Source organism: Hylobates moloch, unplaced genomic scaffold, assembly GCF_009828535.3.
Source record: "Hylobates moloch isolate HMO894 unplaced genomic scaffold, HMol_V3 SCAFFOLD_9, whole genome shotgun sequence".
Taxonomy (NCBI): Eukaryota; Metazoa; Chordata; class Mammalia; order Primates; family Hylobatidae; genus Hylobates; species Hylobates moloch.
The window spans coordinates 33,554,951-33,582,448 of NW_026652284.1; the positions used below are offsets into that span (position 1 = coordinate 33,554,951).

Sequence of the window (27,498 nt, forward strand, 5' to 3'; positions counted from 1 at the left end):
TTCTGTTACAGCAAGACAAAATGAACTACAGCAATTTGTTAAGATAGATGTATCCAGAGGTGGGACAGTGGGAACACAGGGGAAAGGCAAGTATTTCAGTTTTGGGAGGCAGCATATGAAGGGTAAAAATGGTTACAGGAAAGATGTCCTAAAGAAAGTGGCTCTAGGCCAGGCGCAGTGGCTCACGCCTGTAATCCCAGCACTTTGGGAGGCCAAGGCAGGCAGATCACGAGGTCAGAAGATTGAGACCATCCTGGCTAACATGGTGAAACCCCGTCTCTACTAAAAATACAAAAAAAAATTAGCTGGGTGTGGTGGCAGGTGCCTGTAGTCCCAGCTACTCGGGAGGCCGAGGCAGGAGAATGGTGTGAACCCGGGAGGCGGAGCTTGCAGTGAGCTGAAATCACACCACTGCACTCCAGCTTGGGTGACAGAGCGAGACTCCGTTTCAAAAAAAAAAAAAAAAAAAAGAAAGCTGATCTTGAGCCAGTTCTGCCTAGTGAACAACAGAAGGACAGTATTCCAAGCACAAGTGGGGTTCATTAGCATAGTCTGTGCAGAAGTAACTACCATTGTTGGAGCTGAGAGCATAAGCCTGGGAATGCCAGTAGATAAGCAGAAGTCAGAGGATCACAATGTGGCTAACGAGCCATGCTAAGGATGTTGGACTTGATCTTGCAGGAAATGAAGATGGTATTTATGCATAGGAATGACAATGGTCACATCTGCACTTTAGAGCACTTTTAAAGCAATATGGAGAATGGGGGTGTCAAGATTAAGTATAGAGATATCATTTAAGAGGGGGCCACTGAAAGATGCAGAAAATCATGAGGGTTTCAAAATACTATGGTAGAAATGGTACAGATGGGATAGACTTGAGAAATATTTACCAAGTAAAATCAGGAGAGCTTTGTAAATGATGAAATACAGGTAGTAAAGGAGACCAAGAAGTCTAGAATGACTCTCAGGTTTCTGGGTGGATGATGAGACCACAAATTGAAGACGGACAGTAAAAGGAAAATGAAATTGGTGAAAATATGGGGGTGGAACATCAGGAGAATAGTAGAGACAATATATTTTGTTTTATCAATGTTGAATTTGAACTACCTGTGGGGTAGAACTATATTAAGCTAGCTATCTAGTATTAGACAATTAGACATACCACTCTGAAGGATAAAAGATAAAGGTCCGGGGCTGGGTGCGGTGGCTCACACCTATAATTCCAGCACTTTGGGAGGCCAAGGTGGGCGGATGGCCTGAGGTCAGGAGCTCAAGACCAGCTTGGGCAACATGATGAAACCTCATCTCTAGTAAAACACAAAAAATTAGCCAGGCGTGGCGGCGTGTGCCTGTAGTCCCAGCTACTCTGGAGGCTGAGGCAAGGGAATCACTTGAACCTGGGAGGTGGAGGCTGCAGTGAGCCGAGATCATGCCACTTCACTCCAGCCTGGGCAACAGAGCGAGACTCTGTCTCAAAAAAAAAAAAAAAAAAAAAGATAAAGGGGTCTGGGTCCAGGTAGGAGTCATGCATCTGCTAATCCACATGAGATGCATACAATACAGCCTGAAGACTAGCTTTAATCGTTCAAAGAGAGCTAGTGTAGCCCAAAGAAAGGGCAATAGGCTAAAGTCAGATACCTGAGGTTCAATGTTGGAGGAATGGGCTTATCACCTAATATCAGGAGTCATCTTTAAAGAATTTTCCTCTGCTGTTATCCAGAATTCTTCCTTATTGCTTCTCAGAATTTTTTCTTTTTTTAAGAGATGAGGTCTCACCATGTTGCCCAAGCTGGTCTTGAACTCCTGAGCTTAGGCGATCCTCCTGCCTCAGCCTCCCAAAGTGCTGGGATTGTAGGCATAAACCACCACACCTGGCTGGCTTCTTAGGATTTAATGAAGAAAAAGTTGTGTTATATACCTTCCTTTGAAATAATTAACAGAGAAACAAAGTCAAGGCAATAAAATTTTATCTATTAAGAATATCGGGCCAGGTGTGGTGGCTCACGCCTGTAAAAAAAAAAAAAAAAAAAAAGGAATATTATTGGTTGGGCACATTGGCTCTTGCCTGTAATCCCAATACTTTGGGAGGCCAAAACAAGAGGAGCCCTTGAACCCAGGGGTTCAAGATCAGCCTGGGGAACATAGCAGGGCCTCTTCTCTACTAAATTTTTTTTTTTTTAATTTTTTAAAAGTAGCTGGGTGGGCCGGGCACGGTGGCTTATGTCTGTAATCCCAGCACTTTGGGAGGCTGAGATGGGCGGATCACCTGAGGTCGGGAGTTCAAGACCAGCCTGACCAACATGGAGAAACCCTGTCTCTACTAAAAATACAAAATTAGCTGGGCGTGGTGGCACACACCTATAATCCCAGTTACTCGGTAGACTGAAGCAGGAGAATCGCTTGAACCCTGGAGGCAGAGGTTGTGGTGAGCTGAGATTGCGCCTTGCACTCCAGCCTGGGCAACAAGAGTGAAACTCGGTCTCAAAAAAAAAAAAAAAAAAAAAAAAAAGCTGGGCATGGTGGCATGTGCCTGTAGTTCCAGCTACTGGGGAGGCTAATGAAGGAGGATTGCTTGAGCCCAGGAGTTCAAGGCTGCAGTGGGCTATGATGGCAACGCTGTACTCCAGCCTGGGCAACAGAGCAAGACCTTGTCTCAAAAAATATATATATATTATTAATTACTGACATTTATTGAGCACATACTTTGTTACAAAAATAAAACAGTATTTGCATATAACCTACGCACATCCTCCTATATACTTTAAATCATATCTAGATGACTTAAAATACCTATATACAATGTATATGTTATGTAAGTAATTGCTGTAGTGCATTTATTTGTATTATTTTTATTGTTATATTAATTTTTAAAAATATTTTTAATCTGCATATGCAGAATCCTCAGATATGGAGGACCAACTGTATTCTAAGCTTAATAACAACCCTGTGAGGTATGTCACATTACTATACCTATTCTATAGGTGAAGAAATTCATGATAGATGAACCACCATTCGACCTATAATCTGGGTAAGTCCACAGCCCCCATTCTTAACTACTGTTAAACATAATCCCCCACAGCAGCTAAAAATAGATAATGAGTCACTGAAGCCAACTTGCTACTTCTACACATAACAATGCCTGCATCAATGACGTTCATTTCATTTGTGACCATCTTATAACATGTAAATTTTAGAGACAGTATTCTGTTTTTCATATTATTACACCAACATTTGCATAGATCTGTTGAGTACCACTGTTCAAAGATTCATCCTTCTTTAATCATAGAAAGAAACATCTAAATTGAAACCTGAGAAGTAAAATTTAATGATATTTTGGATGTAATTCTGAAGGGTTAAGTAAAGAAAAAAAGAAAATAAGAAAACACAATTTAATGACATTTAAAAAAATGGCTTTTTAATGTCAAAATGTCAAGTCTGTAGCTAACTACCTCAGGTGAAATGGGAAAGTGCTTCTTGCTTTTTCATCTATAAAAATAAGTCTGAAACTCTATTTAATACTGTCTATTAAAAAAGGGCTAGATCTGGTAGGTCCTAGAAAGGCTTAGGGGCAAATGCCACATAGGGTAGTACAGAATTGCCCAACAGATACATAGGCTCAGCACAATCACTTACCCAGAAACCTTCTCCAGGGGACCCAAGCTTTATAATTTAACCATTAAAAGCGCATGAGAAGAGACTTCCACTAAACATATACAACATCCTTTTCATTAAGGATTTGGGAAATCTGTCATTTTAAGAGAGCTATACGCCTGATAGATTCTTCTACTTCTGTACAAACTTACACAATCAACAATAATGATTCGTAACCACAATTCACTACTTAATTTTGTGTTTTGCAACTTGTTTTCCACTTTTCCTTCCTTTTAAAACTGAACTATATATATCAACAGTCTACACTATTGGCCACTTATCCTCAGGATACATTCCAAGATTGCCAGTGGATGCCTGAAACCACAGATAGTACCAAACCCTACATAGACTATGTTTTTCCTATATATACATACCTATGGATAAAGTTTAATTTATAAATCTGGCACAGTAAAAGATTAACAATAACTGATAATAAAGAGAACAATTATAACAACATACAGTAATAAAAGTTATGTGAATGTGGTCTCTTTCAAAACATCTTATTGTACTGTATGCACCTACTTTTTTTTTTTTTTGAGATGGAGTCTTGCTCTGCTGCCCAGGCTGGAGTGCAATGACACAGTCTTGGCTCACTGCAACCTCCACCTCCTGGGTTCAAGCGATTCTCCTGCCTCAGCCTCCTGAGTAGCTGGGATTACAGGCATGCACCACCACGCCCAGCTAATTTATGTATTTTTAGTAAAGACAAGGTTTCACCATGTTGGCCAGGATGGTCCCGAACTCCTGACCTCAAGTGATCTGCCCTCCTCGGCCTCCCAAAGTGCTGGGATTACAGGTGTGAGCCACTGTGCCTGGCCCTGAACCTACTTTTGACAACAGTTGACCTCCAGTAACTGAACTGCAGAAAGCAACACTATGGATAAGGGGGAATACTGTATATAGAATTATGATAAATGAACTTTAATAGCAAGAATTTAAAATTTGTTTAGAAAACCCACAGTACCTTTGGATGGTTTGCCTCCTACTTTTCTCAGGAAACCTCAAATGAATGTGTAAAGAGTTGGAAAGAAAATTTTAATAGAAGTGGAAAGAAAATTTATTTTGGTTTTCACAATTTTAACAATTTTTACAATTTTTAAGCAAGGTATACCACATAAATAAAATTCCACATAGCATTATTTGAAGCCAAGCACTGGCTTCCTTTAAAAACAAAGATGACCAATCATGCTGATCCATCTCTAACAATCACACCATACATCATTTCAAAATGGTAAAAAAAAAAAAAGAAAGAAAGAAAAAGAAAAAAAAAGCATTAAAAAATTGATGTTACTATCAATTTTTACTAGAAATCACACAGATCCAGAAAAAAATACAACAAAAAGCAGCGATAGTTTCTCCAACAGCTTTGCATGATCTGAGCCACATTTCCAAACTGCTTTTCACTGTGATTCCTGCAACAAATTCCATCAGTACATTTTAGAACTTTTGCAAATTAAAGTAGATGTACTTGTTCACCTCAATTCATCTCTGGTGAATGGCTGTGTGGAACTCTAAATTTAAGTACAACTGCATTACTGTTCTCTGGTTCATGTAGAATAATTCTTGGATTCATAGCAATGCCAAGCTAAATGACACTGCAAAGAAACCCTTTGTTTTCAAATAAATCAGTGCTTGGATTTAGATAATGCTATAAAGAATCTTATTCATGCAGTGTACCCTAGTTAAAATGGAAAAAGTTGGGAACAAAAACTTCCACCTCTATTAAAATAATAATCTTTAAAGTTTTTTTTCTACATGAGTTTAATAGAACCATAGAATTTTAGAGGTAGAAGGAACTTTGAGTAATTTAAAATCTAAGAAAATAACATCACTTACTAAGAGTTACTGAAATCAGTGAATCTAATGGTAGAACCCAAGCCTTCTAGATTCCCTACAGCTATTAAATATGATGAACAGATTAATATCAGCCAACATTTATCAAATGGCTACTTTGTGCCCTTCACTATGCCAAGCATTTTTACACCCATCATTTCTTTCCTAAATCATTTCATAGGATTAGAAAAGACTTACTAAAACAATCACATTTACTCCTTTGGACATTCAGTGTTGCTAACAGGGGCAATTGCCACATGATCAAAATGGAAAGAGATAATTCAATTACAACAATAACTATACTACTGAAGAAGATGTATTTCAACAACACTTCATTCTCAGAAATTTCCCTCCCAGAAGTAGAAATAGATTTAGAAGACCCAGGAATGCATTTCTTGGCACCAGCCTCTTTGCCAAGACCTGCAAAGACTACTGCAGCTTCCTCCTTCATCCACTTCTATACTTTTTCCCACTATTACATTCTTGCCCAATTCTTCTGTAACTTTTTCCCACTATCACATTCTTGATTGATTCTTCTGTTTGTTATCCAATCTACACTTTCTCCTGAATTGCTATCCCCTCCAATACTACCGAAATGATTCAGCTTTTCTGGCTATACATACCATGCACACTTCGTAGAATTCTTCCTCTGCATTCTGACTGATACACTCTACCAGCCTAGGCTGAATGGCCTTCCAATATGGTCATTATTATACAATAGGATTAATTAAATAAGAGATCACTCTAACTACAAGTGCAGTTTGAAAAATCACTGCAATGTGTATATTTGCTTTTTTATAATATCAAAATAATTATTTATTTATTTATTTTTTTAATAAAAGTTATGTGAATGTGGTCTCTCTCAGTCTGTTGCCCATGCTGGAGTGCAGTGGCACGATCTTGGCTCACTGCAACCTCCACCTCCCAGGTTCAAGCGATTCTCCTGCCTCAGCCTCCTGAGTAGCTGAGATTACAGATGCGTACCACAATACCCAGCTAATTTTTGTATTTTTAGTAGAGAGGAGGTTTCACCATGTTGGCCAGGCTGGTCTCGAACTCCTGACCTCAGGTGATCCACCCACCTCGGCCTCCCAAAGTGCTGGGAACACAGGCATGAGCCACCGTGCCCGGACAACAATTTATTTTTAAAATACAAAATAACTTTTATATGTGCTACAAGGCAAAGTTAATCTTTTTTTTTTTTTTTTTTTGGAGACAGAGTCTTGTGCTGTCACCCAGGCTGGAGTGGAGTGGAGTGGCACAATCTTGGCATGCTGCAACCTCTGCCTCCTGGGTTCAAGTGATTCTCCTGCTTCAGCCTCCCAAGTAGCTGAGATTACAGGTACACACCAGCATGCCCAGCTAAGCAAAGTTAAATTATATTGTTTTCACAAACTCATGGTTGATGGTACTAAAATGTCCAAATATTTTTAGTTGAGGAAAAGAATTTACCAGTGTTTATATTTGAAACATTTTTAATTGCCTCCACCAACTAGACCTCACATGGCCTTTCTACCACTGCAAATTTTGACATGTCTATTTCATATAATTCTTGTAGGTGCAAATTAAATACTGTTCCAATGAAAAACAAGAAAATTTAACTGCTTACCATTTCTAATTGTCATGAAGATAGAGCGCATTCTGTCACATTTTTTTTTGAGATGTCCTCTCAACCATGTTAGCAAATAAACTTTTAATTCCTAACAAATAAGGTTCTCAAAATATGAACGCTAGTTTGAGATGGGTGGCAATAATACTTGAAAAAAAATTCCAGCACATTCTACTAGTAACTCCTAATAGACACAAAAGAATCACTGACTTAAGAAAACATCACTAAACATAAGCTACATTTAAATGTTAATATCCGGCCAGGTGCGGTGGCTCATGCCTGTAATCCCAGCACTTTGGGAGGCCGAGGCGGGCAGATCATGAGGTCAGGAGATGGAGACCATCCTGGCTAACATGGTGAAACCCTGTCTCTACTAAAAATACAAAAAATTAGCCCGGCGTGGTGGTGGGTGCCTGTAGTCCCAGCTACTCGGGAGGCCGAGGCAGGAGAATGGCATGAACCCAGGAGGCGGAGCTTGCAGTGAGCTGAGATCGAGCCACTGCACTGCAGTCTGGGCAACAGAGCAAGACTCCATCTCAAAAAAACAAACAAACAAAATAAATAAATAAACAAATAAATAAATGCTAATATCCAAAGGTAAAGAAAGTAAATAATTTTCAAATTTAATTTGGTTTGACTAGCCCACTAAAACAACATATGTTTCCATTTGAGCCTTTTATCTTGGTAATGAATTTTCATATTTATTCTAATATGAAACATTAAAAGAGTGCTTTGAAAAGTATTTAGGAGAATAACTAGACAGATCAACAAGGAAAAGGATATGAACAACACTATAAACCAACTAAACCTAATAGACATCTATAGAACATTCCACCTAAAGCACCAGAATACATATTCTTCTAACGTACACACGAAACATTCTCCAAGATAGTCCATATATTATCCCATAAGAAGTCCTCATTAAATTAAAAAGTACAAAAATCATACAAAGTGTGTTCTCTGACAAAAATGTAATTAAATTAGAAAGCGGATAACAAAGGAAATCTGGTAAATTCACAAATATGTGGAAATTAAACAATATACTTTTAAGTAATCAATGGGTTAATGAGGAAATCACAAAGAAAATTAAAAAATACTTTCGGCCAGGTGCGGTGGCTCACGCCTGAAACACCCCAGCACATTGGGAGACTGGGGTGGGCAGATCACCTGAGGTCAGGAGTTCAAGACCAGCCTGGCCAATATGGCAAAACCCCGTCTCTACCAAAAATACAAAACAAAAAATTAGCCAAGCTTGGTGGTGGGCACCTGCAATCCCAGCTACTCTAGAGGCTGAGGCAGGAGAATTGCTTGAACATGGGAGGAGGAGGCTGCAGTGAGCTGAGACCGCACCACTGCACTCCGAAAGACTATCTCAAAACAAACAAATGAACAAAAAACAGTGCTGAGACAACTGGATATACACATGCAAAAGAATGAAGCTGGACCCCTACCTCACACCATAAACAAAAATTAACTCAACAGATCACAGATCTAAAAGTAAGACCTAGAACTATGAAGCTCTTAGAAGAAAGCATAGGAGTAAATTTCTGTGACCTTAAGTTAATAATTTCTTAGATGATGTGACACCAAAAGCACGAGCAACAAAGAAAAAAACCGAGAAAATGGGTTTCATTAAAAATTAAAACTTTTTGGCTGGGCGCGGTGGCTCACGCTTGTAATCCCAGCACTTTGGGAGGCTGAGGCAGGCGGATCACGAGGTCAGGAGATTGAGACCACAGTGAAACCCCATCTCTACCAAAAATACAAAAAAATTAGCCGGGCGTGGTGGCAGGCGCCTGTAGTCCCAGCTACTCAGAAGGCTGAAGCAGGAGAATGGTGTGAACCCAGGAGGCAGAGCTTGCAGTGAGCCGAGATGGCACCACTGCACTCCAGCCTGTGTGACACAGCCAGACCCGTCTCAAAAAAAAAAAAAAAAAATGTAAAACTTTTGTGCTCCAAGGAAACCAAGAAAGTGAAAGGAAAACCCATAGAATAAAAGAAAATATTTGTAAATTATATATCTCATAAGGGACATATATTCAGAATATGTAAATAATTCATATAATTAAACAATAAACCAAATTTTTTTTAATAAGGAAAGAATCTGAATAGACATTTATGTAGAGAAGATACACAGTTGGCCAATAAGTACCTGAAAAGATGCTCAACATCAATAGACTTTCAGAAAATGCAAATCAAAACCACAATGAAATATCACTTCACATGCACTTAAATGGCTAAAATAGAAAGAAAAGTGTTGGTAAGGATGTAGAGAAATGTGAAACTTCATACATTACTGGTGAGATTGTAAAATAAGGTAGGGCTGGGTGTGGTGGCTCATGCAAAGTGCTGGGTGGCTGGTGTAATCCTAGCACTTTGAGAGGTCAAGGCAGGTGGATCACCTGAGGTCAAGAGTTTGAAGACTGGCCAACATGGTGAAACGCTGTCTCCACTAAAAATATAAAAAATTAGCGGGGTGTGGTGGTGCACACCAGTAATCCCAGCTACTCAGAAGGCCGAGGCAGAAGAATCACTTGAACCCAGGAGGTGGAGTTTGCAGTGAGCCGAGATCACGCCACTGTACTCTGGCCTGGGCGATAGGAGTGAAACTGTCTCAATCAATCAATCAATCAATCAATAAATGCATGTAGGCATTCTAGAAAACAGTCTGGCAACTCCTCAAAAAGTTAAACAAGAGTTACCATATGACCCAGCACTTCTGCTCCTAGGTATACCTCTAAGGGAAAATAAAACATGTATATTCATACAAAAACTTATTCAAAAATATTGATAGCAGTATTATATGTAATAGCCAAAAGGTGAAAACAACCCAAACATCAATCAACAGATGAATGAATAAGCAAAATATGGTATATTCATACAACAGAATTTTTTTTTCTTCTTTTTTTTGAGATGGAGTCTTGCTCTGTCGTCCAGACTGGAGTGCAGTGGCGCAATCTCGGCTCACTGGTTCACACCATTCTCTTGCCTCAGCCTCCCAAGTAGCTGGGACTACAGGCACCCGCCACCACGCCTGGCTAATTTTTTGTATTTTTAGTAGAGACAGGGTTTCACCGTGTTAGCTAGGATGGTCTTGATCTCCTGACCTCGTGATCCACCCGCCTCGGCCTCCCAGTGTGCTGGGATTATAGGCTTACAGGCGTGAGCTACTGCGCCCAGCTCTTTTTTTTGTTTGTTTGTTTTTTTAAGACGGAGTCTCGCTCTGTCGCCCAGGCTGGAGTGCAGTGGTGCGATCTCGGCTCACTGCAAGCTCTGCCTCCTGGGTTCATTCCATTCTCCTGTCTCAGCCTCCCAAGTAGCTGGGACTACAGGTGCCCACCACCATGCCCAGCTAATTTTTTGTATTTTTAGTACAGACAGGGTTTCACCATCTTAGCCAGGATGGTCTCCATCTCCTCACCTTGTGATCTGCCCGCCTCAGCCTCCCAAAGTGCTGGGATTACAGGCATGAGCCACTGCGCCCAGTCCAGATTTATTTTTTTTTTAAGAGGCAGAGTCTTGCTCTGTTGCCCAGGCTGGAGTGCAGTGGTGTGACCATAGTTCACTGGGTGAACTCCTAGACTCAAGCAATCCTCCCACTTCAGCCTCCTAAGTAGCTAGAACTATAGGTACACACCACCACACCCAGCTATTTATTTATTTATTGTTGCTGTTCCTGTTGTTGAGGTGGAGTCTCACTCTATTGTCCAGGCTTGTCTTGAACTGCTAGCCTCAAGCAATCCTCCCACCTTGGCATCCCAACAACAGGATATTTTTCACCAATAAAAAGAAATGGCTGGGAGCAGTGGCTCACACTTGTAATCCCAGCACTTTTGGAGGCCAAGGTGGGTGGATCATCTGAGGTCAGGAGTTCGAGACCAGCCTGGCCAACATGGTGAAACACTGTCTCTACTAAAAATACAAAAATTAGCTGGGCGTGGTGGTGGGTACCTATAATCCCAGCTACTCGGGAGGCTGAGGCAGGAGAAATGCTTGAACCTGGGAGGTGGAGATTGTAGTGAGCTGAGATTTCGCCATTGCACTCCAGCCTGGGTGACAAGAGTGGAACTCCATCTCGAAAAAAAAAAAAAAAAGAAATGAAGTACCACATGCTACAACATGGATGAGCGCTGAAAACATTATACTAAGTGAAGGCCGGGTGCGGTGGCTCACACTTGTAATCCCAGCCCTTTGGGAGGCCGAGGCGGGCGGATCACGAGGTCAGAAGATCAAGACCACGGTGAAACCCCGTCTCTACTAAAAATACAAAAAAATTAGCTGGGCGTGGTGGCGGGCGCCTGTAGTCCCAGCTACTCGGAGAGGCTGAGGCAAGAGAATGGCGTGAACCCGGGAGGCGAAGTTTGCAGTGAGCCGCGAGATCACCCCACCACACCCCGCCCGGGGGAAAAGGGCAAACTCCGTTCCAAAAAAAAAAAAAAAAAAAAAACTTTAATGGTATGTGAATTATATCTCAATAAAGCTGTTATTTTTAAGTGTTAAGTGTAAATTACTCTAGTGTATGCTGTGGGTTTATTCTGTCTTCTCCATTTACTATTTGTGACTTTTTACTTCTTTTTAAACTTTGCCAATCATTTGAATTTTCTCAGTGTCTTTCTCACCATCTGTCTTAGTCCATTTGTGCTGCTATAACAGAATACCTGATACTGGGTAATTTATAAAGAACAGAAATTTATGTCTCACAGTTCTAGAGGCTGGAAAGTCCAAGATCAAGGTGCCAGCACCTGTTGAGGGCCTCTTGCTGTGTCCCTGAATGGAGGAAGGTAGAAAGGGCAAAAAGGACAAACTGTGTCCTCATATGGCAGAAAGCAAGAGAGGGCAAAACCACTCCCACTTTCATGACAACATTCATCCATTTACGAGGGCAGAGCCCTCGTGAGCTAAACACCTCCCAAAAGGCCCCACTTCTCAATGCTGTTGCATTGGGGATTAAGTTTCCAACACATGCATTGTGGGAGACACATCCAGACCATACCACCATCTTTGCCCAGAATCATAATATTTTTTATTAGATAAAAGAATCATAGGATAATGTAGTATATAAGAATTCAGGCTGGGCGCGGTGGCTGACGCCTGTAATCCCAGAACTTTGGGAGATCGAGGAGGGTGGATCACGAGGTCAGGAGATGAGACCACGGTGAAACCCCGTCTCTACTAAAAATACAAAAAATTAGCCGGGCGCGATGGCGGGCGCCTGTAGTCCCAGCTACTCCGGAGGCTGAGGCAGGAGAATGGCGTGAACCCGGGAGGCGGAGCTTGCAGTGAGCCAAGATCGTGCCACTGCACTCCAGCCTGGGCGACAGAGCAAGACTCCGTCTCAAAAAAAATAAAATAAAAATAAATAAGAATTCAGACCTGGCTCATGGTGGCTCATGCCTAGAATCCCAGCACTTTGGGAGGCCAAGGTGGGTGGATCACTTGGGCCCAGGAATTCAAGACCAGCCTGAGTAACACAGCAAAACCCTGTGTCTACAAAAAATACAAAAATTAGCCAGGTGGTGCACACCTGTAGTCCTAGCTACTCCAGAGGCTTAGGTGGGAGGGTCACTTCAGCCTAGGAGATCGAGGCTGCAGTGAGCTGAGATTGAACCACTGCATTCCACCCTGGGCAACAGAGCAAGACCCTGTCTCAAAAGAGACAAAAAGGAATTCAGATCTCACATGTTCTATCATCTTTACTTGGTTAATAGGAACTTATTCCAGTATCTACAAAAACCCACAATACAAAAATTAGCCAGGTGGTGTGCACCTGTAGTCCCAGCTACTCAGTAGGCTTAGGTGGGAGGGTCACTTGAGCCTAGGAGATCGAGGCTGCAGTGAGCTGAGATTGAACCACTGCACTCCACCCTGGGCAACAGAGCAAGACCCTGTCTCAAAAAAAACAAAAAGGAATTCAGATCTCACATGTTCTATCATCTTTACTTGGTTAATAGGAACTTAGCTAACATGCAACAAAAATCAACAAAGTTACTGCTCTATTTCCACGGATTAATGTAAGTGGTACTGGTTATCATTGTTAGATTTTAGAATATGACAACAGTACTTGTTATCACCGGTAAAGTTCACTGGACATTGGTTACTAATAGCAAGAGTTTGACGGTTCTGCAGATAACAGCATAAGATATTCAAATTCTATAGGTTCAGGATTTAACAATCAGCTTTTAAATCTTTTTTTTTTTTTTTTTTTTTTTTTTACAGACAGGGTCTTGCTCTGTCATTCAGGCTGGATTGCAGCAGAGCAATCATGGCTCACTGTAACCTCAAACTCTTGAGCTCAAGCGATCCTCCCGCCTCAGCTTTCCAAATTGTTGGGGCTACAGTCACATGTCACCACACCCAGCTAAATGTAAAATATTTAGTCTTTTTCTATTAGGTACAAAATACATATTTAAAACATTTTAATCAGCTTTCTTCTTGAAATCTGGCATGAGTTTCTAGATTAAAACATTAATATGATTTCACAATGATAAAGTAAAAATGAAAGCCCATTTTCAAACTCATTTAACCACTGCCTCATCAGCAGCTGGTACTATGGGTTATTTGTTAATAAATTCTGCCTGCTCTTTTGGATGAGGGGCTTTGAGAGGAGTCAGCTTTTACCTCCTTATCAGTTAACACAGGGGAACCTCATGGTAAAGCCAGAGAGACCTGTTCAGATCAGCTCTGCCTCATGTCGCCACAAACAGCAACCTTGGAAACCTCACTATGCTCAAGTGGCTCATCTGCAAAATAAAACGACCTACCCATCCCACAGCGTTATTATGAGTATTTAAGAAAATAATGTCTCTAAAGCACCCAGCATATGGTAGAAACTCAATAAATATTCGTGCCTTTTTCTTTGTTCTCTGAGAGGTAAAATACAGGTCATACATGATAAAAACTACAAAAATCCTGATGAAAGGAAATATTTGGCTTAGCGTGTACAACTTGAAAAGGGCGCAATTATCTAAATACCAAAAGTAAACCAACCTTTATTTTCTAAAAGCACCAAACTCATATAATCTTAAGTAGGTAAATTATAACCATGATGATAAGATACAAGATATCATGGGGGCAAGATAAACTGATGTTGCAGTAATTGCACTGGTATTATCTAAGAGTTTTTATTAGGAAACAACTGAGTATCCAGTTGGCAAAATACTGCAGATAATTTCAATTAAATGGTTCTTCCAATAAGCCAGCAATAATTTAAGGTTTGGCTGTATTTGCAGTATGAGAATTTCCTAATGGAAGGCTTCATAATGAATCTTAGTCACAGCATTTGAGAGTGCTGAAGGAGAACAAAGCCATGGCAAGGCGCCTGCAAATTACTACTGGTCCTTTGAGACTAGACTATACAAGCATTCTTAAAAAAAAAAAAAATTTAAAACACAGCCTTACTAATGACTTTATATGGAAAAAAACACTAGATATATATAGATCTACTTTTTAAGTCAGGAAACTCCGGGACATGATTTTAAACATTATTTTAACAATGGGTTACATATTCACAGGGTTAAAAAAAAAAACATAGTGAGAAGTCGGCTTCCCACCCATCCCTATCCACCCAGTTCTCATCCCCCACCCCAAAGAGATAAACACTGTCTTTTTTTTTTTTTTTCTGAGACAGTATTACTTTGTCACCCAAGGCTAGGGTGCAGTGGCACCATCTCGGCTCACTGCAACCTCCATCTCCTGGGATCAAGCAATTCTCCCTGCCTCAACCTCACTCTGTCACCCAGGCTGGAGTGCAGTGGCATGATCTCGGCTCACTGCAAGCTCCGCCTCCGGGGTTCACGCCATTCTCCTGCCTCACCCTCCTGAGTAGCTGGGACTACAGATGCCTGCCACCACACCCGGCTAATTTCTGTATTTTTAGTAGAGATGGGGTTTCACCATGTTAGCCAGGATGGTCTCGATCTCCTGACCTCGTGATCCGCCCGCCTCAGCCTCCCAAAGTGCTAGGATTACAGGCGTGAGTCACCACGCCCGGCTAATTTTTGTATTTTTAGTAGAGACAGGGTTTCGTCATATTGGCCAGGCTGGATTCGAACTTCTGACTTCAGGTGATCCACCTGCCTTGGCCTCCAAGGCGTGAGCCACCATGCCAAACCAACAATGCCAATTTCTTATGTGTCCTTCCAGAGTCCCTTTATATGTAGTCAAGCAAAACATAATATATTCTTATTTTTTCCTGGTCTTTCCACACAAAAGGTAGCATTTTATACACAATGTTCTGCATCTCACAGGCAAATTTTTAATCCCAACATGTCCAGTGAAAGCAATAAATAATTTCAATGGGACAAAGACTTTAGTTTACACTTCAGTGGACTTTATTTTATTTTATTTTTTATTGGTTTTTATTTATTTTCTTGAGACAGAGTATTGCTCTGTCACCCAGGCTGGAATGCAGTGGCATGATCTCGGCTCACTGCAACCTCCACCTTCCTGGTTCAAGCAATTTTCCTGCCACAGCCTCCCAAGTAGCTGGGACTACAGGTGTCCGCCACCACGCCCAGCTAATTTTTGTATTTTTAGTAGAGACGTGGTTTTACCATATTGGCCAGGCTGGTCTCAAACTCCTGACCTCATGATCAGCCTCCCAAAGTGCTAGGATTACAGGCGTGAGCCGCCGCACCCAGCCTTAGTGGACTTTTAAAAGGAGAAATAGGCTGGGTATGGCGGCTCACGCCTGTAATCCCAGTGTTTTGGGAAGCTGAGGCAGGAGAATAGCTTGAGGCCAGAAGTTTGAGACTAGCCTGGGCAACAGGATCCTCACTAGACCCTGTCTCTACAAAAAAATATTTAAAAATAGCTGGCCATGGTGGCATGAGCCTGTAGTCCTAATAAAAAAATTAAAAGGAAGACTAGAAATAAATGATGTTAACGTTAGCAAAAGTCAGAAATAATAGAAATATAAAGGGAAGACAAAGTTCAAAGGGAAAAGGGGGTGCAGTCTAACAAATCTTAAAAACTTTTCTCTGCTAAAACATTGGACTATCTTGTCTTTCATCAGTAAAAAAATCTCCTTACAGATACACAAAAAATTAAAACAAATATTGGTGAGAAGAGAGAGTGGGATAAAAAGAGATCAATTAGAAATGAGAGAAAGGTACTTGTGTCAGAATGGACTAAATTGTCAACTGTATACAACTACAGACATGTAGAATTATAAAACATGAGAGCTATTTTTAACAAATTATAACAGTTGGGCAAAGTGGTTCATGTCTATAATCCCAGCACATTGGGTGGCTAAGGATGTGGGAACAGTTGAGCCCAGGAGTTTGAGAGCAGCCTGGGCAACACGGTAAGACCCCATCTCTACAAAAAATAAACAAAATTAGCTGGGTGTGGTGGTGCGTGCCTGTATTCCCAGCTATTTGGGAGGCTGGGGTGGGAGGACTGCTTGAGCCTGGGAGGTTGAGGCTGCAGTGTGTTAAGATTGCACCACTGCACTCCAGCTTACGTGACAGAGGAAGATCTTTCTTCTTTTCTTTTTGAGACGGAGTTTCGCTCTTGTTGCCCAGGCTGGAGTGCAACGGCGCGATCTTGGCTCACCGCAACCTCTGCCTCCCGGGTTCAAGCAATTCTCCTGCCTCAGCCTCCTGGGTAGCCGGGATTACAGGCATGCGCCACCATGCCTGGCTAATATTTTTTGTATTTTTAGTAGAGACAGGGTTTCACCATGTTGATCAGGCTGGTCTCGAACTCCCGACCTCAGGTGATCTGCCCGCCTCAGCCTCCCAAAGTGCTGGGATTACAGGCGTAAGCCACCGTGCCCAGCCGACCCTTTTACAAAAAAAAAATATATATATATATATATAATATATATATATTATATATATATACACAAAATCTTACTTCTGAATGTTTATTAACAATGGTACCTGATATAGTTTGGATATTTGTTTCTGCCCAAATCTCATGTTGAACTGTAATCTCCAATGGTGGAGATGGAGTCTGGTGAAAGGTGTTTGGATCATGGGGCAGATCCCTCATGGCTTGGTGCTGTCTTCACCACAGTGAGTTATTTAAAAGTGTGTGGCACCTTCACCTCACCACTCTTGCTCTTGCTCCTGTTCTTGCCACGTGATGTCCCTGCTCCCCCTTCGTGTTCTGCAATGATTGTAAGCTTCCTGGGGCCTCCCCAGAAGCAGATGCTTCCTGTACAGTCTGCAGAACCATGGGCCAATTAAACCTCTTTTCTTATAAATTACTCAGTCTCAGGTTTTTTTTTTATAGCAATGCAAGAACGACCTAATACAATACCAGTTTAAATAAGTAAATGATATAGTACTTTCATGTCTAAGCCATCATCAATTTTAGCACCGTGTTGTTGGGAGGCTGAATAAAAACATCTTTTCAGAGGCCGGGCGCAGTGGCTCATGCCTGTAATCCCAGCACTTTGGGAGGCCGAGGTGGGCGGATCATGAGGTCAGGAGATCGAGACCATCCTGGCTAACATGGTGAGACCCCATCTCCACTAAAAATACAAAAATTAGCCAGGCGTGGTGGCAAATGCCTGTAGTCCCAGCTACCTGGGAGGCTAAGGCAGGAGAACCGCTTGAACTCGGGAGGTAGAGGTTGCAGTGAGCCGAGATCACGCCACTGCACTCCAGCCTCAGTGACAGAGTGAGACTTCATCTCAAGAAAACAAAAAACAAGAAAAACAAAAACATCCTTACAAAAGCTTTTCCAATGATGTTTATGAGAAAATAAGCCTTTACTCTCAGTGCAGCTTAAGTAGCTATTGTCTTGGTGCGGAGGTTCCTATACCATCTGGCCCACGCACCTTTACAGGCAAGCTGAAGTTGGTATGCAGTCAGTTTCCAGGGCCTGATCCTCTATCCCTAACTCTTGTAAGAGTTTCCAGCAGGGACCTAGCATTCCTGAACCAGCAATGCTTCTTCTGTAAGTCCCAAGGATCTGATCCAAGCTCTCACCAGTGCATATCTCTACTGATAAAAATCTGGAAGGAAGTGGTTGGGAATCCTGACATACCACTTCTCAAAGATTGCTAACCTTTGGCCCAAGATACCCTTCTTAGTCTTTAACTTACTTGAAAACAAAAAGGTTATTTTAAAGCCTAATAGAACTTTGGATATGTTTTCTAAAAGGAACAGTGGTCATATCTGAGAGTTAGCTTTCGAGACCAAAACATTCTATTCAACCCATAACATGACTGACATCTTTAACTGGGAAAAAAAAAATTGCACCAAAAGAATGCACAGCATATTATAAAAAAAATGGCATAAAAAAATAAATATATATATATATATATAGCTTTAAATTTTATAGTTCATGCCAATGCTTAAGGAAAAAGAGCTTATTTAGAGAAGAGGAGGTGGGTGTGGACTTCTGTGGATATTTTGAAAGGAATTACTAGGTATTCTTAAGGGCTTCAAAGGTTGAAACCACTAGTTCTTTATAATGTCTATGTTTCTTCCCAAACTAAAAGCTTTCTTTTCCTTATTAAAGGCCTGCTCTTAAATGTATTACCATGATTAGTATCCATTTTGCTTAAGATCAACATGAAGAGAGTGGGATAGAGAAAAGACAGAACTTTTCTTAATGCAAGAGGTAGAAGAAGAGAAAAAAAAAAAAGGTTTATAAAGGAGAGCAAACTCTCAGAGAGCAGGGGAGGCCACAAAGGGTGCAGGAGCCCGCACCTGCTGTAGACTGTGTGTTGTAGATTGTGTACTCACACCTTGGGGGAAGAAAAGCGGATGGATGGAGAGAGGTCAGCACAGACCGATGCTATCTGGAAAGACTGGTGGCTTTAGTATGTGAAGAGGGAGCTGTGTGCATGAAATTATACTAAGTCAAGTGTTACTGACTCTGAGACAGCCTATAATAGGATCACAAGAAACTTCAAGGTCACCTATTCCCACCATTGGTGGCGGTGCTGTTTAAACCAATTATACTATAAACAATGTACTGCCATTATTAGACGAGTATTTCAAAACATCTCAAGTTGACCTGTTCTAATTTCTTTGTTTGTTTTGTTTGTGAGACAGGGTCTCACTCTCTCACCCAAGCTGGAGTGCAGTGGCATGATCCCAGCTCACTGAAACCTCTGCCTCTGCAGCTCAAGCAATCCTCCCACCTTAGCCTTCCCAGTAGCTGGGGCCACAGGTGTGTGCCACCACACCTGGCTAATTTTATATATATATATATATATAATTTTTTTTTTTGAGACAGAGTTTTGCTCTTGTCACCCAGGCTGGAGTGCAGTGGTGCGATCTTGGCTCACTGCAACCTCCACTTCCCAGGTTCAAGCGATTCTCTTGCCTCAGCCTCCCAAGCAGCTGGGATTACAGGCACCCACCACCACGCCCAGCTAATTTTTGTATTTTTAGTAGAGAAAGGGTTTCACCATGTTGGCCAGGCTGGTCTCAAACTCCTAACCTCAGGTGATCCACCCGCCTTGGCCTCCCAAAGTGCTGGGATTACAGGCGTGAGCCACCGTGCCTGGCCCAATTTTTTATATTTTTTGTAGAGACTAGGTTTCACCATGTTGCCCATGTCAGTCTTAAACTCCTGAGCTCAAGCGATCTGCCCACCTCAACCTCTAAAAGTGCTGGGGTTACGGGCATGAGCTACCATGCCAGCTGTTCTAATTCCTAACTGAAATTTAGAACAGCCACTTTTTCCTTGGTTCAAGTCAATTATTTCTGCTTCTCCTTTAGTGATTACAATCAATTACATGTGAACATCCTATCATTTCTCTTCTTAAATATCTTGTATCTTAGATGAACTTATAATATAAATATTGATGGACTCTCATTAGAAAAACATGTGCTTTATGTTAATTTGGATGGATTTGTCAGTCTATCCACACACCCTCATTCCCTTTATGAGCGGCAGTATAAATTTCCAAGAGTGTTAGCCAGGGCTGGGGCATGGCAAGTGGCCAGGAAACAGTAAAATAACTGGTTCAAAGGTGCACGGAATCTGTGACATTGGCTGGCTACATAAGTGTGATTCTCTAACCAACAAAGCAAGCCTGTATAAGAGAAACTTTTAAAAATGTCATTGAAAATATGCACATGCACACACAAATAAAAGCCTAGAAGGATATACTCTAAAATGCTAATAGTGCTTTGCCAATGAGTGATAGATTTACTGGTAATTCTTATTTTCTCTATTTCTTCTTTTATTTGTCCAAAAAAGTATTACTTTGATGATTTAAATATATTTTAAAAGATTCAAAATGGTAAACATGTCAGCAATAGAAATAACAGAAAATGGATAATCAACTATAAAGCGGAATACTATGCAGCTATCAAAACTAATGATATAGATCTATAGATGTCTATATATAGTGTTAAATAAGAAACAGGATGGGCACAGCACAGTGGCTGACATCTGCAATTCCAGCACTTTGGGAGGCAGAGGCAGGAGGATTACTTGAGCCCAGGGGTTCGAGACCAGTCTGGGCAATATAGTAAGACCTTGTCTCTACTAAAAATTAAAAAGAATTAGCTGGGTATGGTGGCACACACCAGTACTCAGGAGGCCAAGGCAGGAGGATCACTTGAACCCTAGAGGTCGAAACTGCAGTGAGTCACAATCGTGCCACTGCATTCCAGCCTGTGAGATAGACTAAAACCCTGTCACTAAATAAATAAATAAATAAATAAATAAATAATAAATAGTGCAAAACAATCCCCATTAAAAAAAAACTCTTGTGTACGTATATAGATACACAAACTTATGTAAGCATGAAAAATGTTTAGAAGGGTATAAAATCAGCAGCAGCAGTAGTTATCTTTGTGGATAAAATCAGAGTGGAGAGGATGTATTTTTTTAATTACATATAATTCTCAATTGCTTGAATTTAAGAGTATACATACTTTTTTTATTGGGGGGGACAGGGTCTCAATCTGTCACCTAGGCTGGAGTGCAGTGACACAATCATAGCTCACTGTAACACTGAACTCTTGCGCTCAAGCAATCCTCCCACCTCAGCCTTGTATACCTTTATAATTTAAAGTTTAAAAAATGGAAGACAAAACTAAAATTAAAATGGGGGGGAAAGATGCATGTGTTTTCTCGGGAAACTAAGAATATGATTCCAAAATTCTCTTTGAGCTGATCATATATAAAACATACATGTGGCCGGGCACGGTGGCACACACCTGTAATTCCAGCACTTTGGGAAGCTGAGGCGGGCAGATTATCTGAGGTCAGGAGTTCGAGACCATCCTGACCAACATGGAGAAACCCCGTCTCAACTAAAAATACAAAATCAGCTGGGCGTGGTGGCGCACATCTGTAATCCCAGCTACTCAGGAGGCTGAGGGAGGAGAATCACTTGAACCTGGGAGGCAGAGGTTGCAGTGAGCCAAAATCGTGCCACTGCCCTCCAGTGTGAGCAACACAGTGAGAGTCTGTCTCAAAAAAACAAACAAAACAAAGCAAAAACCACATACATGTGCATTAGATTCTACAGACTATATACTGGTCATACACATACACACACACACACACAATATATATGTGTGTATATATATATACACACATATATATGTTTATCTGCATGTATAGTTGCTGAGTTGGAAATTGAATCATTTTAAGTTAATCTTTATCTATTTTTGGTTAGAAAATAGGGAGGTAGGCCGAGAGCGGTGGGTTATGCCTGAATCCCAGCACTTTGGGAAGCCGATGTGGGCAGATCATTTGAGGTCAGGAGTTTGAGACCAGCCTGGCCAACATGGTGAAACCCTGTTTCTACTAAAAATACAAAATTAGCCAGGTGTGGTGGTAGGCGCCTGTAGTCCCAGCTATTTCGGAGGCTGAGGCAGGAGAATCGCTTGAACCCCAAAGGTGGAGGTTGTAGTGAGCTGAGATCATGCCATTGCACTCCAGCCTGGGTAACGGAGTGAGACTCCATATCAAAAAAAAAGAAAAAAAAACATAGGGAGGTAAATAACTAGAGTAGGCCAGGCGCAGTGGCTCACGCCTGTAATCCCAGCACTTTGGGAGGCTGAAGCAGGTGGATAACTGAGGCCAGGAGTTCGAGACCAGCCTGGCCGACACAGTGAAACCCATCTCTACCAAAAATACAAAAACAATCAGCTGGGCATGGTGGTGCACAACTGTAGACCCAGCTTCTCAGAAGGCTGAGGTATGAGAATCGCTTGAACCTGGGAGGTGGGAGTTGCAGTGAGCTGAGATCATGCCACTGCAGTCCAGCCTGGGCAAGAGAGCGAGATTCTGTCTCAAATAATAATAATAATAATTAATTAAAAACAGAACTGGAATAATAAAGTTCCTTCTCATTTTCAAACTTATGAAGCACCACTGTACTTGAATACGTTTCATTCAGCAGTCTGTAGACTGGCTAATCAGTGAGTCCTACTTTTGTATATAAATATATTACATATGAAATCCAGTTTTCTTTTCTTTTCTTTTCTTTTTTTTTTTTTTTTGAGAAGGAGTCTCACTCTGTCGCCCAGTCTGGAGTGCAGTGGTGCGATCTCGCTCATTGCAACCTCTGCCTCCCGGGTTCAAGCCATTCTCCTGCCTCAGCCTCCCCAGTAGCTGGGATTACAGGCATGTGCCACCATCCCCAGCTAATTTTGTATTTTTAGTAGAGACGGGGTTTCTCCATGTTAGCTAGGCTGGTCTCAAACTCCTGACCTCAGGTGATCCACCAGCCTCAGCCTCCCAAAGTGCTGGGATTACAGGCGTGAGCCACCACACCCGGCCTTTTTTTTTTTTTTTTTTTTTGAGAAAAAGAGTTTCACTCTTGTTGCCCAGGCTAGAGTGCAATGGCATGATCTTGGCTCACTGAAACCTCCACCTCCCGAGTTCAAGAGGTTCTCCTGCCTCAGCCTCCCAAGTAGCTGGGCTTACAGGCACGTGCCACCACGCCCGGCTAATTTATGTATTTTTTTTTTTTTAGTAGAGACAGGGTTTCACCGTGTTGGCCAGGCTGGTCTCAAACTCCTGACCTCAGGTGATCCGCCCGCCTTGGCCTCCCAAAGTGCTGGGATTACTGGCGTGAGCCGTGCCTGGCCTCTACATTTTAATTATCTGCCAACAAACTCACTTAGTGGCTTGAAGAAAGCTACCTACTTTGTAGCTTCTGCACTTGATGGTACAAAGTAACTCTGCCCACCAATATCACATCATGCCAAGAGATGTTTCTAGTTCTTCTCAAACTTTCATTCCATATAAGTCTTTCCTATATGTATGGCCCTCTCAGGGGAAGCACAGCTGCACTGCACAGGAATCCTCTGCCACAAGACCTCACTAACATCACTTATTTCACACACATCTCCATTTTCCGTCTTACCTATTATCAGTCCCTCACCCTCTAACAATTCCCCTTGTATCTTCATGTTTCTTTCAGTCACCCCCAACCCCCCCACCCAAGGAAAGCAGATTTTGGTTTAGCGTAATAGAAGAACAATGGCTACAAGGAGGTGAACTTAGGCAGGTTTTCAGGACTTTGTCCAATTTCTCAAGTCCTTTACTATTTCTCCAAAGGCAAGGATACTGCACACTGCCCTAATTCCCTTTGAAAACCCTCTGGCTCGGCTTCAGACAGCCAGTACAATTTTACTGGGTGACACTTTGAATTGGCCTTCAACATCTGATTTCCACATTGTCTTCCTTGGCAATGACAACTGAAAGTTAGCATTGAGTTAAAACTACTTTGACGTGAACTACAAGATGTGGAAGTAGCACCTCTTAGATTTACCACTTTTCTCCATGAAACTGGGCAGGGGAGAGTGAAATGACAGCAAAGTCTCCACCATGAGAAATGGAAAAGGTAAAGGAAAACAGAGACACTGAGTCGCTTAAAATAATATGGGAGCTGTTACATCTGTCAGAAATAACATGTTACATAATTAGAGTTTCATGAATCAGCAGTTTAGTCAGTAATTTACATTAATTTTTTTAAAAAAGAGAAAACATGAGAACTGGAAAAGGTAAAGTGGTTTCTGAAACAAGGCAGGCTTCAAAGGTATTTTATTCCACTCCCACACAGAAGAACATTGACAGGCAGATGACTCAGTCTGGCTTCATTAAGGGTTTCTTACTGCCTAATACACCTCATGGGAAAGGCCATCCCATCTCTCATCTCTCCCTGATAACTCTTCTCAATTCCTCCTGCCAAGTAATGGCCATATTATCTCCTCTAATTGAAGGTTAGCCACCTGGAAATCACATACTTTAGGTACCAAGGGCTATGCTTAAAGCATATAAACATTTGAGGAATTTTGTGTGTGTTTTTAAAGACCCTTTATGCTAAAGTCATTGCAACATTTCAATAAAACACATAGCTTTATTTCAAAAATATTTACAATACCTATGATCATTGAGTTTGAACTTGATCATAAATCTAAGTAGTTTAGAGAGATAAGAAAGCTGTAGCCAGGCACAGTGGCTCACGCCTGTAATCTCAACACTTTGGGAGGCCAAGGCAGGTGGATCATGTCAGGGGTTTGATACCAGCCTGGCCAACATCGTGAAACCCTGTCTCTACTAAAAACACAAAAATTAGCCAGGTGTGGTGGCATGCACCTGTAGCCCCAGCTACTCAGGAGGCTGAGGCAGGAGAATCGCTTGAACCCGGGAGGCGGAGGTTGCAGTGAGCCTAGGCTGTGCCATTGCACTCCAGCCTGGGCAACAGAGCAAGACTCCGTCTCAAAAAAAAAAGGAAAGAAAGCTGTCAACATAAACATAAATACCATGTGTCCGTTCTAAACTCTCAAAACCAGAGAAAAAAGGTAGGATAAAAAAATACTCAACCTATTTTCTTTTTCAAAAACCAGAGGTGGCAAATCTTAAGAAATGAGTCCAAAAGGCATTCCCATCTCTTTTGTAGAAAATGTGCTGTATTAGATACTGTTTGAAATAAGAGAGGCATTGGATTAGGCCTGGAAATCTCTCAGGCATAAATCAATTACTATGGTATTTTGAGAGACATGTTTTGAAAGAGCAAGATATCTGAAGCCATTTGGAGTCATTCATTCCACAGATGTTTATTACAGGTCTGCACGTGCCAGGCACTGTCTACACAGCTGCCCTCCATTCAAGCTCTGCCTCTCACCTACTGTGCAATCAAGGCTGAAGCACTTTAACATTTCTATGCCTCAGTTTCTTCATCTGTAAAAACAGGTAATAAAAAGTAGTTAAGAGATCAACCACACAAGATCTCTCTGAAGGGTAAAGGAGTATGTCTGGAAGAACTTTGTAAGCCATGAAAATGCTAGGGGTCATCCGACTAAACTGAATTCACAAATGACACTAATGCTTGTTGTGTCATAAATTACTAATATATCAGAGGAACATGAGCCTTCTTGCTTCAAGAGACACTTCATAATCCTATTAAATAAGGCTTATCGGCTCACTTAATCATCTCCCTGAAAAGTTAAATATATGAGAGAGAGATAAGGGAGGGGGGCACAGAAAGGGAGAGAGGGAGTCAGAAAGGTAGTTTGATGTGCAGATTTTGACATTACATTCATAGTCACCATAATTAATAACAAGAATCATGTCTATCTTAGTCACCACATTGGGTTTCTAATGGTGCACATTTGAAGAGGGCATGTTATTCTGAAAAAATATTCTCTGCATATCTGCATATCACAAAATGTACACCTATGAGGCTGACCTACCAATTCAATGTTCCAAGAGCAAATAGCAGTGAAATTACAAAACGTTATTTGTTATGTTGACGTGTGCAAACAAAAATGTTCTATTTTATAGTATATTTCAAGTTCAATCTGACCCTCATATCTAAACTATGTCATATAAATAATGTCATATAAATAGTTTCGAACAGATTAGGAACAAAGCTCTTTTCAAAAACAAAAGTACGCTCCATGCAGTAGCAGTTAAAGGGGAAGTTCTGGTGTCTCCAGAGTTAGCCCATGGGCACAATGGCAGTTGAGAGAGACCATGTTAGACAAGTCATTTAGGTTCTGGCCAACATCTACTTTGAACAGGTCGCATTCCCAGGAGCTCCAGGCTGCCTTACCCCAGGGAAATGCAGGGGTGGTGGCTTGTCTTACAGAAGTGGTAGCCAAGGGGACCAGAAGGCACACCCGGTGCTAAAACACGCCTAAAACTTCCTCTAATGTTTGCAGCTCTTCCAATGACATTTGGGGAACTAAAGTATGGATAGCCTTTTCATTGCTAGAACCGCTATAATATGATGAGTTAAGAGTTTGATTTAATATTTATAAAGCACTTAGAAAGAGCCCAGCGCATAGTAAGAGCTATGTAAGTGTTTGGTAAATAAAGAAGGCACCCACCAGATTGGCTGGGTGAAGTCTCAATCTGGTGAGAAGGGAGAGAATCAAAATACACAACAGTCTGTTTTTCACTTTGACAAAGATTTAGAAATTACAGTGCTCTGTATTTATTTTGCACCCAAGTGCACCCTAAGTAGTCTCTGGTGCAGGACTGAAATTCTACTCATGGTTCAGAAGTCACTGTGCACAACTCAGTGAAAGCGTTTTAAGTTTCAAGAGATGATTCCTTTCTCTTTTCTCTTTCCAAGTAACGATGACTAAAAATGACAGAATCTAAAAATCTCAAAGCACTTCTAGTGGGTACATTCCAATGCTAAAACTGTGAGAATTAACAGGGCCAGATTCACTTGAAGAGACGTAAGGGTTCAAATCACAGAGAACTTAAAAGACGCAACGTATTAAGGTCTCTTACTACAGATCCGCTGACAACAGGTTAAACGATTCCATCCACCCCACTGTGGCGGCTGCCCCCTCCCCGACCCTCGCAGATGACCTGCACCCACTTTCGACCTCAGATAGGGTCTCCCCGCTCGGCGTTCCCAGTTCCTCCAGGCTCGGCGGCTGCGTGCGGGTTAACAAGGTCCAGCCACCGACACCCCTTGGGCGTTTAGGAATCTCGAGGCAGGATCTGAATTCACCTCGTGGAAACAAAGACCACAAACTCTCCGGGAGCCGGGGGCTGGGCTTTTTCCAAGGACAGGCAGCGGCCAAGGCCCGGGCAGCCCTCGCCCCGCCCCGGGCCGCCGAGTCCCAGGCGCGCGGACCCTCCCGCCGGCCCCGGACCTACCTGACCCGGCGGTGCTGCTCCCGGCGCGGCGGGCGCGGAGCCGAACGCACTGCGCTTCCTCCTTCCCTGCAGGGCCGCCGGGCGCCGGCGTTTCCTCCCTGACGCGTCACGGCCGCTGGCGGCTCCTCCCGCGGAGCGCGCGGGAGGCCGAGGACAGCCGGGGAAGGCGCCGGATCCCAGCAGAGCGGCGCGAGCGGCGCGAACGGCGGGCCGGGGGCAGCCCGTGCGGGGAGGGGCTGCAGGCTGCGTCCCTCTCAGGCCTCCGAGGAAACCCGCGCTCCTCTTCCCCGAGGACCCCCGCGAAAGGCCGGGCCGCGGTGCGCCGTCTGCCCCCGTCACGCGCTGTG

General features: G+C 42.2%; 1 protein-coding gene across 2 annotated transcripts in view; it reads right to left on the reverse strand.

Annotated features, from left to right (window-relative positions):
• SGK3 (serum/glucocorticoid regulated kinase family member 3) overlaps positions 1-27,248 on the reverse strand; it is a 151,530-nt gene extending 124,282 nt beyond the window's left edge. The window contains exon 1 of one of the 2 annotated variants that reach the window (XM_032759639.2): positions 27,152-27,248. The gene's annotated coding sequence lies outside the window, so the exon portion shown is untranslated. The remainder of the gene's footprint in view (positions 1-27,151) is intronic. The other variant, XM_032759640.2, reaches the window with a different exon arrangement.
• Between the last annotated feature and the right edge of the window lie 250 nt (positions 27,249-27,498).